Source organism: Lissotriton vulgaris, chromosome 3_1 (assembly GCF_964263255.1).
Source record: "Lissotriton vulgaris chromosome 3_1, aLisVul1.2, whole genome shotgun sequence".
Lineage (NCBI taxonomy): Eukaryota > Metazoa > Chordata > Amphibia > Caudata > Salamandridae > Lissotriton > Lissotriton vulgaris.
The window spans coordinates 1,312,436,099-1,312,452,744 of NC_141689.1; positions in this window are offsets into that span (position 1 = coordinate 1,312,436,099).

Below are 16,646 nucleotides of genomic sequence, written 5' to 3' on the forward strand. Positions count from 1 at the left end.
CCCTAGGTACAAAGAGGCATTTGTAAATTGAGTGCCGATGTATTACAGTCAGTACAATTAAAGCATTCCACATGTCCTTGCATCTCCTTAGACTGTGTCACACTGTTTCCTGTCTTGTGATTCTGCACTGCCATATTTTGCTAACTTCTGCTGACTACATGTACCATGATGCTTGTCTCTTGTATGTTGGTTACAGTACTGTGCTGGGGTTTGCCTATGCATTGTGTCTAATGGGGAGGTGTCTGGTAGGGTGTGTCATGATGCGCATGCTTCTTACCTGTAGCTATAGCTCTGGCAGAGCTGTCCAGGGTCCCAATTCCAGTAACACTCTCCCTCTCAATGGTGGAGGAGACCATTTCCTCGAGGTCTGTGAGGGGTGGCGCCGGGTTCCTGCCTCCACCAGTGCCTCCAGCCTGCCTCTGGATCTCTGCCATCTTCCTTTTTGTGAGGCTGCGGATGTCGTAGAATCTCTTCTTGAGATCATCCACGGACCTGGGGGTGACACCCACAGCATTCACCTTTTGGGCGATTTCGCTCCAGATCCTCCTCTTGGTGCTGTCTGGCACATTGAGGGACAGCTTTCCAAACAGCTGGCGGTGCACCCTCACCACCTCCTCGACCAACACCTGAAGCTCGGTGGCGCTGAACTTGGGCTTCCTCTTCTGGGAGGACTTCTGGCTCTCGCTCTGGTTTGCCATGTTCTTCACTACAGTTCACACCCTCCTACTCCCACTGCTGCTAACTGTGAGTGTTGAGCTCAGGCTGGCTCTCCAGAAACTTCTTAATTAGCTGCACCTGCCAGGGTTGCCACTCCCTGTTTGGGTGGGGGAGGGGGAGCCACTTCATTGGCTGAATCGGCTTTGCCGAATCGGCATTTTCCGAATCGGATATTACCGATTCGGTAAAATCCGATTCGGTATTATCCGATTCGTATTTTACCGATTCGGTTTCTTCAATGCATTCCTATGGGCTTTTTCGCCATGGATGTGTTTTCGCAGCTACGATTCTTTGATTGCCGAATCTGATTTTACCGATTCGGCTATTTCCGATTCGGTGTTAGCCGAATCGGAAATATCCGATTCGGTGTTAGCCGAATCGGAAATATCCGATTCGGTGTTAGCCGATTCGGTACTTCCCGAATCGGTCCGTGCCGAATCGGAACGTACCGATTCACATTACCGATGCCGACCGATTCGGTATTAATTCGCATTTTTTTAGCTACATCTCGTTTTCCGATTTCAGGATACCGATTCGGACCGCCTCGGTATTTTGAAATCGGAAAATCCCTTTTACCTACATCGGGCCCTGCCCTGCCCGATGTAGGTAAAAGGGATTTTCCGATTTCAAAATACCGAGGCGGTCCGAATCGGTATCCTGAAATCGGAAAACGAGATGTAGCTAAAAAAATGCGAATTAATACCGAATCGGTCGGCATCGGTAATGTGAATCGGTACGTTCCGATTCGGCACGGACCGATTCGGGAAGTACCGAATCGGGTAACACCGAATCGGATATTTCCGATTCGGCTAACACCGAATCGGATATTTCCGATTCGGCTAACACCGAATCGGAAATAGCCGAATCGGTAAAATCCGATTCGGCAATCAAAGAATCGTAGCTACGAAAACACATCCATGGCGAAAAAGCCCATAGGAATGCATTGAAGAAACCGAATCGGTAAAATACGAATCGGATAATACCGAATCGGATTTTACCGAATCGGTAATATCCGATTCGGAAAATGCCGATTCGGCAAAGCCGATTCAGCCAATGAGGTGGCTCCCCCTCCCCCACCCAAACAGGGAGTGGCAACCCTGGCAGGTGCAGCTAATTAAGAAGTTTCTGGAGAGCCAGCCTGAGCTCAACACTCACAGTTAGCAGCTGTGGGAGTAGGAGGGTGTGAACTGTAGTGAAGAACATGGCAAACCAGAGCGAGAGCCAGAAGTCCTCCCAGAAGAGGAAGCCCAAGTTCAGCGCCACCGAGCTTCAGGTGTTGGTCGAGGAGGTGGTGAGGGTGCACCGCCAGCTGTTTGGAAAGCTGTCCCTCAATGTGCCAGACAGCACCAAGAGGAGGATCTGGAGCGAAATCGCCCAAAAGGTGAATGCTGTGAGTGTCACCCCCAGGTCCGTGGATGATCTCAAGAAGAGATTCTACGACATCCGCAGCCTCACAAAAAGGAAGATGGCAGAGATCCAGAGGCAGGCTGGAGGCACTGGTGGAGGCAGGAACCCGGCGCCACCCCTCACAGACCTCGAGGAAATGGTCTCCTCCACCATTGAGAGGGAGAGTGTTACTGGAATTGGGACCCTGGACAGCTCTGCCAGAGCTATAGCTACAGGTAAGAAGCATGCGCATCATGACACACCCTACCAGACACCTCCCCATTAGACACAATGCATAGGCAAACCCCAGCACAGTACTGTAACCAACATACAAGAGACAAGCATCATGGTACATGTAGTCAGCAGAAGTTAGCAAAATATGGCAGTGCAGAATCACAAGACAGGAAACAGTGTGACACAGTCTAAGGAGATGCAAGGACATGTGGAATGCTTTAATTGTACTGACTGTAATACATCGGCACTCAATTTACAAATGCCTCTTTGTACCTAGGGGCACCATCAGGCGGACAACCATTGTCATCAGAGGCAGCAGCAACATCTGACACTGCACTCGCAGGGCCGAGCACCAGCCAGGCTGCCGAGGAGGAGGAGGACGGAGACACCCTAGGGCTTGGTACGGAGGGAGACCTGGTGATAGACTTCGAAGCACTGCACTCCCCACAAATGGCCAGCACACCCCCCTTGCAGTTCTCCCCAGAGAACTCCCCGACAAGGGACCCCCTACCACCTACACCAGCTCCTGCCACAACCATGGCTTTGCCACCAGTACAACCTGTCCTGGGAGCAGGGGCTCAGGGACCGGCCAGCACCACACCACCACCAGTGGCACCCCAGCCCACTCAGCAGGCCGGCAGCAGCAGTGCCCGGTGCCGTGCCATCACCACCACTGCTGCACCAGCACGGGAGGGCAGTGTCTTCCTGGGCCTCGAGGGAAAGATGGTCAAGATACAGAGGCAGCAGGCAAAATCCACGATGGCCTGCCAACGCCAGCTCCTGCGGCACAACCTGCAGATGGGAGAAATGGTAAAGGGATTTCAGGCCTTCGTGGAATCAAACAAGGAGGTGGCAGCAGGTTTAGGCAGGCTAACCACTGCCATAACCCAGTTGTGTAGCAGAATGGAGGAGCAGGAGCTGGTGCGCAGGCGGGATGCCCTGGTGCAGAACCGCTGCATGAGCCGCCTTGCTGCGGCAACGGCACAACTGTGCCAGCGCAGCGCAAACATGGAATCTAGCCTGAGTCAGAATACGGCTGAGCTCACAAGGGGAATGGCCCGGATCACCACTGCTATGGAGGCCATGATCATTTCGAACACAGCCACAAATCCTGCCCTGGACCTGGGGGATGCTGGGGACAGCAGCAGCCGCAGCAGCCCGGCCAGCGCAGCGTCTGAGCCACGTAGGAGCACCAGGCGCTCCGCAGATGCTGCTGGTCATTCAGAGGGGGCTGAGGGACACCCCAGTGGGGCTGGCAAGCGGGCAAAGAAATAGACTTGCAAGGGCGGGTGAGGCAACCTGGACCTTGGACTTTTGTTTTCTTTTACATTACACCATATTTTTGTTGCACATCAGTGCAGTAACTGTGTTGCAACAGTATTAAAATTTGTTTTTTCCAAACAACCATTTAGCTGTCTTTGCATCTGTACTCACTCAGAAATAGTTTTCAGTAATCTCCTCACGTCTGTATCTGCCATCACTTGGCGTACACGCCCCAGCTGGCTGTGTCAGTGGCACAGCTTCGTCGTCGTCATGGTCCTCGTAGTCAGACAACTCCACCTCAGTGCCCTTCTTCACCGCAAGGTTGTGTAACATTGCACATACAGCTATGATCTTGCAGCAGGTGATGGGGGTATACTGCCTTGCACCTCCACTCTTGTGCAGGCATCTGAATCTACTTTTCCAGATGCCAAAGGTCCGTTCGACAACATTCCTTGTGCGTATGTGGGCCCGGTTATACCTCCTTTGGCTGGGTGTGGAGGGGTTGAGGTAGGGGGTGAGTATGAATGAGCGGAGGGCATATGCACTGTCGCCTGGAAGAGAAAGGGGTTACATTACACACATGCATACATGTATTCCACCTAGCTACTATGTGTTATGGGGGTCTGATGATGTGTCTCACCTAGGAGGTATCCTTCACCAAATTCGCCAGCCATCAGCCGTGCATAGATGCCGCTCTGTTGGAAAATATAGGAGTCATGGGTACTCCCTGGAAATTTTGCAACCAGGTCTGTGATGGTGCACTTTGCATTGCAGATCACCTGCACGTTGATGGTGTGTGTAGATTTCCGATTGCGGTATATGTATTCGGTGTCCGCTGGTGGGCAAATCGGAATGTGCGTGCCATCTATGCAACCAATGATTTGGGGAAATTGTGCCATCTGGTAGAAGTCAGCTTTAGTTTGTAGCAGTTCTGCGTGGGTTGCAGGGAAAGAGATGTATTGGTCCATCCTGTGTATCATGGCGTCAAGGAATGTGTGGAAGAACCTTGACAGGCTGCTCTGGCTCACCCCTCCTGCCGCTGCAACTCCACTTTGATAGCTGCCAGAGCTAGCAGGTGTAGGCTGCATAGCACCTGGATGTGCGCAGGTATGGCGTGTGCCCTTGGGGTGTGGTGGTCCAAGAATGGTTTGATATCCCTGATGAGCTCAAGTATGGTGTCAGAGTCCAGCCTGTATCTCTGTAGGATCTCTGCCTCTGTGAGCATGAACAGGGTTATCCTCTGTCTGTAGACCTGTTCATTTCGTAGCCATTCCCTCTGTCCTTCCTGCTGTAGCCGTAGCCGCCTCGCAATGACATAAAAAGCTGCCATCCTGCAACTTGCAATGCATTTTGGGACTGTTTATATGGGTTGGAGTTGGTTACCACCTGAGTGGAATCCATGGTAAATACCGAGTGAATTCTACCGATTCTGAGCCGATTTCGGTGTTTCTGTGCCTCCCTACATCTCCCCATCTGTCGGAATCGGGGAATTTCCCGATCGGCGATTCATACGAATCGGTATGTTTTCCGATTCGGCTCATGTCCGAATCGGTCTATCTACCGAATCGGTACATGGACCGAATCGGTTATTCTCCGAATCGGTGTCACTACCGAATCGGTACATGGACCGATTCGGTTATTCTCCGAATCGGTGTCACTACCGAATCGGTACATGGACCGAATCGGTTATTTTCCGAATCGGTGTCACTACCGAATCGGTACATGGACCGATTCGGTTATTTTCCGATTCGGTGTCACTACCGATTCGGTACATGGACCGATTCGGTGTTTGCATCCGAATCGGTGTGTTACCGATTCGTTACATATCCGATTTTCGGTATGTACGTATCGGATTCTTTCCCATTCGGTACACATTCCGATTCGGTTTTCACTCCGATTATTTATTTTTTTGGTTCCCTACATCTCGATGGCTGTTTACCGATCGGTAAGGGCCAGAAATCGGTATTTTCGGCCGTTACCGATCGGTAACGGCCTACCTACATCGGGCCCTTAGTGCCTACTCTCCCTAACGAGGAATTGAAGCACTTAATGCTAAGTAACATACTTCTCTGGAACGGAACCCAAGGTTAGTGGCATTGTAATTTATTGGAATTAGTTATGTGCTAACAATTAAAAAAAACACTCCCGTTAGGTTTGTTCTTTAGTGGGGCAATGTGCTATCAGTAAAATATTATGGGCCCGATGTAGGTAATATTTTTTTACCACTTCTAAAATACCGTATGATACCGAATCGGTATTTAAGAAGTGGTAAAATAGAGGGGGGGGATGTAGGTAAATCAGACTCGGTAAATACCGAATCGTTAAGATTCGGTATTTACCGATTCTGTAAATACCGAATCGGTAATGCCCATTGATTCCTATGGGCATTGAAGCCCATAGGAATCAATGGGAAATACCGATTCGGTATTTACCAATCCTGCAAGGGTGCAGGGGGTGTCACTTTGACACCCTCTAGCACCCCAAGTACAGGCTTGTGTGCCATGTGGCACACATACATGCCCTAAGGGCATGTCTATGTGTCACATGGCACCGGTGTACATGCACAGAAGTGCATGTACACCTGAATTCGATATTTTACCACCCAATTGGATTGGGTGGTAAAATACAGAATTCTGAAGGCTTGTAGCACTGTAAACAGTGCTCCCTACATCTGGGTTTTACCGAATCGGTAAAATTACAGATTCTGTAAAATCAGGGCCCCTACATCTCAAAACCCAATTACCGGTCGGTAACGGCCGAAATCGGCCATTACCGACCGGTAATTGGCGACCTACATCTGGCCCTTGGTGAGATAGATATACAGGATGGCAGAGGTAAGGTAAGGTTATGCTTGGGTTGAAGGGAAAGTGTATTAAATGAGCGGGGGTATGGGTTTCTGAGATAGCCAGCAATCTGAGAATTGAAGCTGTAGAAAAACACATCATTATATACAATGATACATGTCCTGAGCAGACGTGTTAAACAAACAAGCCTGAGTGTACACTTCATTTAAAGATTGAGAGCCCAAGCCTGCTATGTGCCAAGCATTGAGCAGTCCTTTTAAACATAGCCTAGACTATTCCAAGCTTGGTACCGGGTATGAACTGATGGAGCAAGGATTTGCAGTAAGTAACTTGCTGGATGAATCCTCTCATAAAATCATAATAAAGTACTAATAATTGTTTGTAATACTAATTTACACAAAATTCGTACACAATGTAAAAGAAGGGGAAACTTGCTTATGTGTCTACTAACAAGTAACCTGAATGAGACTAAAATGGCTGCTAAAAACGCGGGAATCGATTTGCGCAGGCGGAAACTGCATGATGTCATAACGCTTGGAGGGAAAGCTTTGCTTCTGTGCAATAACACTGAAAATGGCCGCTTCAGAACCCACATGCTAAGCATCTGCTCTGCCTGAAAGTAAACTGTAATTTATACTAAGTGCTAATGCACAAAGAATTATTTTTATTAAATGGGATTAGAGTAGAGATAAGTTGTACACTGTGAAAACATTTTATTTGAACCTAACATCTTGTCTTTCTGACTTCTCTGTTAGTTCGTAATTGAGCCTAAAATGAGAGACAAGGCTAATAACCACGTGGGTTGGGCGCACAGGTGCATTAGAAACAACCCCGGAGTCGTGATCTCAAGTCTTTGAACTCGATCAAGGACGACCTTTTCTCATGTTCTGAAAGATGACAGAACATCCTGAAGACTCAATGAAGAAATTAATAATTGTTATACAATGTTATAAAATTAATATGAAAACTGGTGGGAAATAAAGCTTGGGAGAAACAAATTAATGGGCGGGAACATAAGACAATGCTCATAAGAAAAAGTAATAAACTTTGTATGGTGTAACGATCACTCCTTTGGCTTGTCCAATCTCAATTTACAATTTACACAAGTTTGAAACATTTGGGGGTGGAACATGCCACCAAAAAGTATAATTGGGGTAGTTAGTTAAATGAAGTAGCCTGATCGCTGTCAGAATACTGAGAGGTACAGATGCTGTCCAAATGCTGATCAAAATACCTGAAGCAGACTTAGAATTTTTTTCGTAAATAAAATTAGGAAGGAGTTTTGCAGAAGAATCGAGGAGCCGAGGGAACTAGGAAGGAGTATTGCTGAAGAATTGAGGAGGGAAACTAGCATCAGAGAGGGGTTTTACTCTGGCACTAAATCCAGAAGAGGTTACCTGCCCTGTCCTAATCCTGTCCTGAACCTGTTACCTGGTATTTTCAGAAGGGCCCAAACTCTTGGCCAGAGGGGTCTGATCTTGCACTGTTGGACCCGGCCCTTTTGGCAGGTTCACTCCAAGACTTTTTGCTTTTTACTAGCCTGTTTCTGGAACCTGGTGGTGGTGATTTTAGGCCTCGGCGCACTTTTTCACTGTGGTACAGTGTAAAGTGCTTGAGCTCTCTGTGTATGTGTGGTGAGTGACCTGCCCTCCCATAGGAATGAATGGGGAATATGTATGCCCACAGTAGTTCTTGATGTGTGGGGAGTGCAGGGTCGAGTTTGATATGTGCGAACTCGTGAGATTGAATGCTGCGCAATGGTATATGCGGCATGACTGTGTCTAGTGTAGAAGTGCCACTTTTAGAAGTTGGCATATTTGTGTAATTTGTGTCTGGCGTGTGATTGGCTGGTGAGCCTGGTCCAGGAGTGCCTGGGCCTGCTTGTGGATTGACTGTCTGGTTTGAGGGTGACAGGGGCTGGGGAGCCCCAGGAGGTTGTCTGGGTCAGCCCGTGGATGAAAGGCTGCACCTGCTGCCAGGGAAGTGAGAGGAGATGGCACCTGGGAGTGAAGAGGGTTGTGCATGCCTGGCACAATGCTGGCTCCACCTCCTGCTGGGCGACTGTCGCCTCTGCCCCTCACACTGAAAGGAGTTCCCTATAAACCAGTTCTAGCTGGTTCTCACACTGCCTGCACCCTTTAGACAAAGGATTTTACATTATAAAAATGGGCTGTGTCCCCTTCCAAAATGTTCTTGTTTTTGGACTTGAATCTTGCCAGGGGCGTGCTGCTGCTTGGGCCCAGGGGAATCCTTGGGCCCTGCCCAGCCCCTGGATACCTGATGACCCTGGTTGCTGGATGGACTTTGTTTTTATGGACCCCTCTGCTTTGCTTGGGGGGTTGAAAGACTTCCTTTTCTTGACCCTCCTGCCCTCTGCTCCTAGGAGGGCCTTGTTGCTGGGTCCCTGATCTCTGAGTGGGGGGCCATTCCTGAGGAGCCTCGTGCTGTCTGTGCCCCTCAGCACTTGGAGGCGCTGTAATTTGTGCCTTAGCACTGAAAAGCGCTTTATTCTTGTCTAGCGCTGGGGGGCACTTTCTGCTGTCATAGCGTTTGGGAGCGCTTTTATGATCCAGGCAGGTGCCCACCCTGCATTTAGTGCTGCCGCGGACTTGCTGCTTATTTGGCCATTTTTATTCCATATTTGAAGCCGGTGCCCACCCGGCATTGCCCTTTGTCGAATTCACCACCGCCGGCCCGGAGAGTGAGTGGGAGGCGCTGTCCCGCCTTCCTGCCCCAGGGCCACGCTGCGATTGGCCGCAGCCGCGACCCGGAAGTCAGGCAAGCTGCGGCGGGACAAGAGGGCGACCCGGAAGTGCTGGACACTCTCGCGGGGCTCCCTTGCGCTGGGAGAGCCCCGCCGGCTGCCGAGGATGTTTTCGCCATCAAGAGGGAGGACGAGAGCCCACCTCGCCTCCACCTGACCCAGCGTGTGTAATGTTGCCACAGGAGGAGAAGAGGAGAGGTGATGCGGGGCTCTCGTGTCCTGGAGGGAGCCCCGTACGAGAAGTCCCACGCCGCCTGCCATGAGAAGTGCCGCCGAGGTCCGGTGAGTCGTGGCTGGGCCTGGTGATGCGGGGGCAGTTCTGTTGCTGCTCCATGAGGGAGCAGACGGTTTGGGAAGTGCCAGTTGAGGGCACCGAGACAGAGAGGCCCCGTGCGCTCAGTGGGCCGCTCCAACGTAGGGGCACATTTTAGTGTGGTGCTGTAGGGCGGCCCCGGTTGGCAGCGGGTCGCCCCTGTGAGGGGCTTGGGGGCCATAATTGTTTTAGGAGCCAGGGTGCTCCAAGGCCCACATTGATCGTTAGAGTCCCCCCGAGGGACTTGGGGCATAATTTTTTTAGAGCCTGTGTGGCTCCAACGTTTGACTATGTAGAGTGTCAGAGCCTGTGTGGCTCCAACGTTCTGCGCAGGGTTGCTCAGAGCCTGTGTGGCTCCTACATGTTGGTGCAGTTCTGTCCTAGGGCCAGTGAGGGCCCTGTCGAAGTTTTTGATGATTCCCAGCTGCCCAGCAATTAGTGGGCAGCTGCACCGTTTAGGTCTTGTGTGTTCCCAGGTGCCCAGCAAGTAGTGGGCACCTGCAACGTTTAGGTTTTGCGCCGGTGGCGCACTCCTGACTGGCGCTGCATGGCAGCGCGCCCTGACATTCTGGACACAGGGCTCTTTAGTCCCTTTATTAGATAGGGGCTGGTATGTGATTTCTGCGCAATGTGATTTCTATGTTTTTAATAGTAATTGCTAAGGTGTTTTTGCGCTATTGAGTTATGTTCTGGCACCTCTGAATGTGTTTATGCATAATGTGTCTTCCTTGATTTTTCACCTCTGAATGTTTTTATACATCATGTGTCTTTCTTTCCCTGCGCTGCACCTCTGAATGTTTTAGGCGTCATGTGTCTCCTAGCGCTGCACCTCTGAATGTGTTTGTGATGCATCATGTGCCTTGTTCTTAACACCGCTGAATGTGTAAGGTGTAGGTTTATGCATCATGTGTTTCCTTTTACTACTCCTCTGAATGTATATTTATGGGCCAGAGGGGTCTGATCTTGCACCATCCTAGGTAGATATAACCTGTGTATTTTGTCATTGTGCCTTTTCTCTCTATCTTCTTTTTCCTGAGGTACTCATCATAAAAATGTATAGTCTTATTTAGGTAACCAAATCCTACCTCTTCAGAATGATGGAGTTAACACTGTAATTTGTATTTGATTCTCTAAAATATTCAGATAAAACTTTAAATTGAAACTGAGTCTGTGGTCATTTAATGAATAAACCAGTTGAATATTTCTGTGATAAATTACCTATATCTAATCAACATAAAATAGATTGATGTGTAAGAAAGGGCGTAGTAATTAAATAGGTTCAATTCGATAGGCAGATCGGACATATAGAAAAGCCCTAAAATTATCTCCAGCGAGGTTTCATCGACCGGATATTGTGAGTGTGGTGTATGAGCCCGAATGTGTGTATTCTAGTGATACTTGTCAGTAGGTTGGTGTCTCGCTGGATCAGTTTGCTGGTAGCAGAGGTATGGTTTTTATTGATTAGTTTGATGATTATTGTTCACAGATTTAGGTATTAACAAATCTGTTTGTATATTGTTTAATGTTGTCTGGAAATTCCCGGGAAATGTATAGCGGGTGATAAATGGAAATAACACTGCAGTGAGGTTACTTGTCGGTTTTGGAAATTTAACTGTGAAACAGTGAGAGTGATTTATAGTGAAGAGTTCGCTGTTGAAATTTTGGTGTTATATCACCTAGAAAGGGTAACACTGGAAGAGTAGCAGGTTCTTCTGAGCTTATGTGAAGAGTAAACGGAAGGGTTTTACTCGTAGTACTTGAAGAGGAAGCAGAAGGCTTTACTCCTAGTGAAAGAAACTAATCATTTGATTTTGTAAAATCGACAGAGTAGCAAATTTTTCTATGTTGTTTTTAATGAAAATTTTGGTATAAAAAGGTTCAATAAAGTAAGTTTTCAAATTACCTTGTGAAGGGAGAGTCAGTTGCCGGAGTTGCACTGACGTCACAAAGTGTTGCGCTGGGATTGGTCGATTCAGTGGGTGTGGGTGACACGACAGGGAATTGTAAAGGAGCGGTCAGTTGTTGTGCTGACCTCATCAAGGGCAGTTCTGGGATTGGTCAAGACAGCAGGTGTGTGAGTTACGAAGTATTATAAAGGGGAAGTCAGTAGTGAGGAGTGGATACTGACGTTACACTAAAAGCCACGCTAGCATAGGACAAAAGAGTTTTGTAAAATTGAACCCGATTGGAGTAACAGAATAAAAGCATCAATAGGATTGGAGAAATGAAGTATAAACAAAAGCACAAATTACTAGAAATTAAAATAAGAATTGTATGTGGAAACACGATCCAACTTTAATAGGGAATCGCCCAGATAGGAGACATTTAGGTTTTGTTAGATAAGAATTCATAAGAAGAAGAACCTATAATATGTACGGAGAAAAAAGAAAAATGCCATTTTAACAGAAAATCTAAAATTATTTAAAAAAGGATAAACCTATTAAAACTAGAGAAGGAATTCTTTACCGCCCCAAACCCCTGCTTCATTTATGATGATGGAATAAGGATATCATACTTGTGGCTGGTTAGAAAATTGGATCGAATATACAAAAGGTGATGGAATGTTGGCTTTTTCAGAACATGGTACTTTCAATGGTAGAATCCTTTATAATTTAAGAAATAAAATGAATGAATTGGAACCCAGACCTTGATTAACCCAGTTTGAAGCACTAGAGGAGTAGGAAATGGAGGCATTTGACAGAGACAGAACTAGGAGTACTAGGGGGCATATAGGATTCTGTCCTAGGACATTGCACATAAAGCGTGAAGATGAGATGAAACAATGGAGACAGGCAATGATCATAGAAGGATTGTTTCATGTATTAATGTCAGATGAGCAATCAGGAGGCAAATGTACAAGAAAAAATATGACAGGTTGTGTTGAATCTGAAGACGAGTTATGTAAGATATTTTAACAAAGAATCCTCCACCATATCAGGAAAGACCCATTAGAAGTTTACCAAGTGCACCAGCTTTAGACACCCCTCTGGTTCCACAAGTATTGCATGATTCATTAAATGAAAGAATATTACAAGAAAATGAAAAGGAAGCCATAAATAAGAAAAAGGAAGAAGTAATACAGAAAATAACCCAATTGCAATCCAGAAGCATTAACTATACCAGTGACTATAGTGTTGTCCCATTATATGGGGATAAAAGAAAATGTTCTAACCCACCAGTTATGGCTACTCTTGTAAAATACAATAATTGAAGATCAAGCTAGTGAATGCAAGTCAGTAATGACATTAATGGTCTTACCAATCGGAGAACAGGTAAATGAGACTCCAAAAAGAGTTACCCCAAGTTATTCAAGAGAAATACGAATGGAGACTTCCACAGCAACTAGAAGTGCTACCCTAGTGTCACCAGAAGAATTAGGAAGATGGGCACAGGGAGTAGATAAAACAGCACCACCACCAAAGATTTTGGATATTTATAGATTAAAAATAGAATTAAAAGAAATGATAGCTGGAAATGTGGGAATAGACAGAATAAATACGTATTGTGAAGAAGAGTTATTATTCATATGTAGAAACATAACAACATTAATAGAACTTGCTTCAGAGATGGGAATTGAAATAGGGAAATCCACAGTACTGCAGAAACCCTACAGAGCAAGATTTACCGACAAAGACTTAGAAAAAAATGAACATGTCAGGAAGAAAATTACAGATTAAAGAATTTTGCAGAAATAGGGGGATTAGACAGGTGGAAGGCAAGGTGGACTAAAAAGAAGGAGGAAGCTCTTGCAAAAAAACCGCATCAGAATATGTATTAAGAGAAACTAAAAATACAGAAAGATGGTGTCCTATGAGAGAAGTACCCGAAGGAGGATATATACATGTTCCATGGACTAGGCAAGATATTTGATCATTTACAAATGATTTTCCAAAATTAAGAGATAAGCCTGTTGAATGGTACAGACAAGTCGAAAGGATTGTGAAGGTTTTGAAGGTTTTGTTGAAAGATCTGGATGGTCTGTTTGACATAGTGGTACCTACTGATTTATGGACAGAGTGTAAAATTACAGTAGATTGGCCCAGTGATGAATATCCAAGAGATGAGAAAACAGGTCCACCTTCAGAAGAGGTTATGAAAAAATATAATCAAGTGATTACTTTCTTGAAAGGGAAAATACCTCCAAAAGAAACTGATTGGATAAAAATAGATAGAACAACACAAGAAATAAATGAGACTGTCCATTGATACTATGGGCATCTGTTGCAAATGTTTAAACAGTATAGTGGATTTGAAAATATTGATGATAAAAGTATTGGACATTTTGTATATCGATTTGTATCTGGATTGAGACCAGAGATTTGTCAGATGATTCAAATGCACATGCTGTACTGGCAAATAAAGCCTATAGACAAAGTCTTGAAATATGCAAAATATTGTGGAGACGAAATAGACAATAGACGGAAAAAGTTAGAAGAAAAAGTTATGTGGGCACAAGTAAAACTGGCAGAACAACAAGAACTAAAAATAAATAATGAACAAAATAAAGGATCAGGACAGAATGAAATTAATTGGGGGAAAACCAAGAAGGAAAATGAGTAGAGAAGAAGCAAAGAAAAAGTTTCCTTGTCATGGGTACCGAAAATTGGGGCATCGGAAAAACAATTGTAAAGATATACAATCTAATAACGGCCCAAATCAAAATTTAAATCCGCAGACGCAGAATGAGGTGATATTGAGTAAACCGCAACTGGTTGTAAACCCACAGAATCAGTTACCACCTGCTCCTATGCCAAATTTTGTGATCAGAGCCAAGTACCATGTGGACGCCGGATTTCAAGGAGAAAGTGTTAAGCCAAATTCTGTAACTTCTCAATTTCTTTTGCAGAATAATAGTTCATCGGAGGATGAATCATGACGGTACCTGAGGATGGGGGTAAGAGGAATGCATACTTGGCCCATCCGGTAAATCAGTCAGGTCCATATATTGACAGAAAAACGAAGGAAAGGATATTGCCTTTTTATTGGACACTGGTGCTACCCGGTCTACTGTGAGAACAGCAGACATCCCAAAGCCGCCCTTCTCAGAAGGAGCCATCCAAGTAGTTGGCGTTTGCGATAGATTAGAACCCCAGTTACAGAACCAATGGAAGTGTGTACAGGGAATTTTAAAGAAATGCATAAGTTTGTAGTTTGTGATTCCAGTCCTGTAAATTTGTTAGGTAGGGATTTACTATGCAAGATGAACTGTACCATGTATTGTACAGTGGATGGTGTGACAATTCAAACCCCTGATGAAGATATCTATAAATTGATGTTAGCAAAACAAGGAATAGAGGTAGATGAGATGTATTCCATGATGACAAAAGATGACCGACCAGACGAGTTAAAGTTAACAGTGAATCCAAAAGTATGGAATTTCCCTGGAAAAGAAGTAGGATTAATGGCAGATGTGGACCTAGTGAAAGTGGCTGCAAAGGAAGGTAAAAACCACAGTTGATGGACAGAATGCAGAACAATGTCATACATTCACCCCAGTACAGCGATCTGGGCCTAAATCCTGTTCTGCATTCTGTTCATCATCTGTGGTTTTTGCATTTGTCACCCGAGTGGGATGGGTATGCCCAGACGTGAGTCCCATGCTCTCCACACCACTGGATTCAAGCAAGCCGGGCTGAAGAATGCTGGAATGCCAGAAACCGGTCCTCGGAAGCTTGTTTCCGGTCCAGGGAAGGCATGGCATGGCAGTTCGGGCTGGACTGTTCCCATGAGGCACAGGGTCAGACTGATTTGCATATGGCCATGTCTGAACTGGGGTGGTGTGGAGTGCGAAAAAACGATGGATTTAGGACCAGATCTCTGTACTGTGGTGAATGTATGACATTGTTCTGCATTCTGTCCATCAACTGTGGTTTTTTCATTTGTCACCCCGAGTGGATGGGTATGCTCAGACGTGAGTCCCATGCTCTCCACACCACTGGATTCAAGCAAGCCGGGCTGAAGACGGCTGTAATGCCAGAAACCGGTCCTCGGAAGCTTGTTTCCGGTCCAGGGAAGGCATGGCTTGGCAGTTCGGGCTGGACTGTTCCCATGAGGCACAGGGTCAGACTGATTTGCATATGGCCATGTCTGAACTGGGGTGGTGTGGAGTGCAAAAAAACGATGGATTTAGGCCCAGATCTCTGTACTGGGGTGAATGTATGCCATTGTTCTGCATTCTGTCCATCAACTGTGGTTTTTGCAGCTGCAAAGGAAGGTGCCACTTACCCAAATATAAGACAATATAGAATGAGTCCAGAAATAAAATCAGGTGTCATAGCAGAAATAGAACGAATGATTCAACAAGGCATTTTAAAAGAAATAATGAGCAGCCCTTGTAATTCACCCATAATTGGCATTAAGAAACCTAACAGGAAATTTAGGAAAGTACAAGACCTTACAAAAATAAGTAAAACAGTGGTACATTGTTGTCGTGTAGTGCCAAACCCAGCAGTGATTTTGATCAGATACCATGGAATGCAGGATGGTTCACAGTAATTGATTTGTATCATGCAGTTTTCTCTATTCCATTACACCCTGATAGCCAATACCTTTCTTCATTTAAATTTGAAAATCGAATTTATGTGTGGAATCGTGTTCCTCAAGGGTACACCGAAAGTCCTTAAATTTTTAATCAGATTCTGAAAAAGTGCCTTGAATCATTGGTAATGCCCAGGAGTTCAGTTCAGTCCAGTATATAGATGATTTGTTAGTGGCCTCAAAAACACAAGAAGATTGTGTCTTGGATTCCATTGCATTGTTAAACCATCTGGCAGAAGGAGGGCACAAGGTGTCACCAGAAAAACTACAGGTTTGCCAAAACAAAGTAAAATATTTGGGAAGTCAATTAGAAAGAGGAGCAAGGAGGGTGACACCGAAAAAATCAAAATATAATAAAACAGATGCTGTTACCCCAGACCCAGAAGGAAATTAGAATGTTTCTTGGTGTTGTAGGATATTGTAGTAAGTGGATTGCAGGCGTACCGCTACGCAACCCCAACAAACAACTCCCCAGGAAAGCCGCCTGGTTCACCACCGATCACCAAAAAGCCAGACGCACCTGTAGACACCAGGAGAAGAACTGGAGAAGCACCAAGACAACCAAAAACTACTCCACCTACAAGGACGCCATGACGGACTACCTCAACCAAATCAGAACCACCAAGAG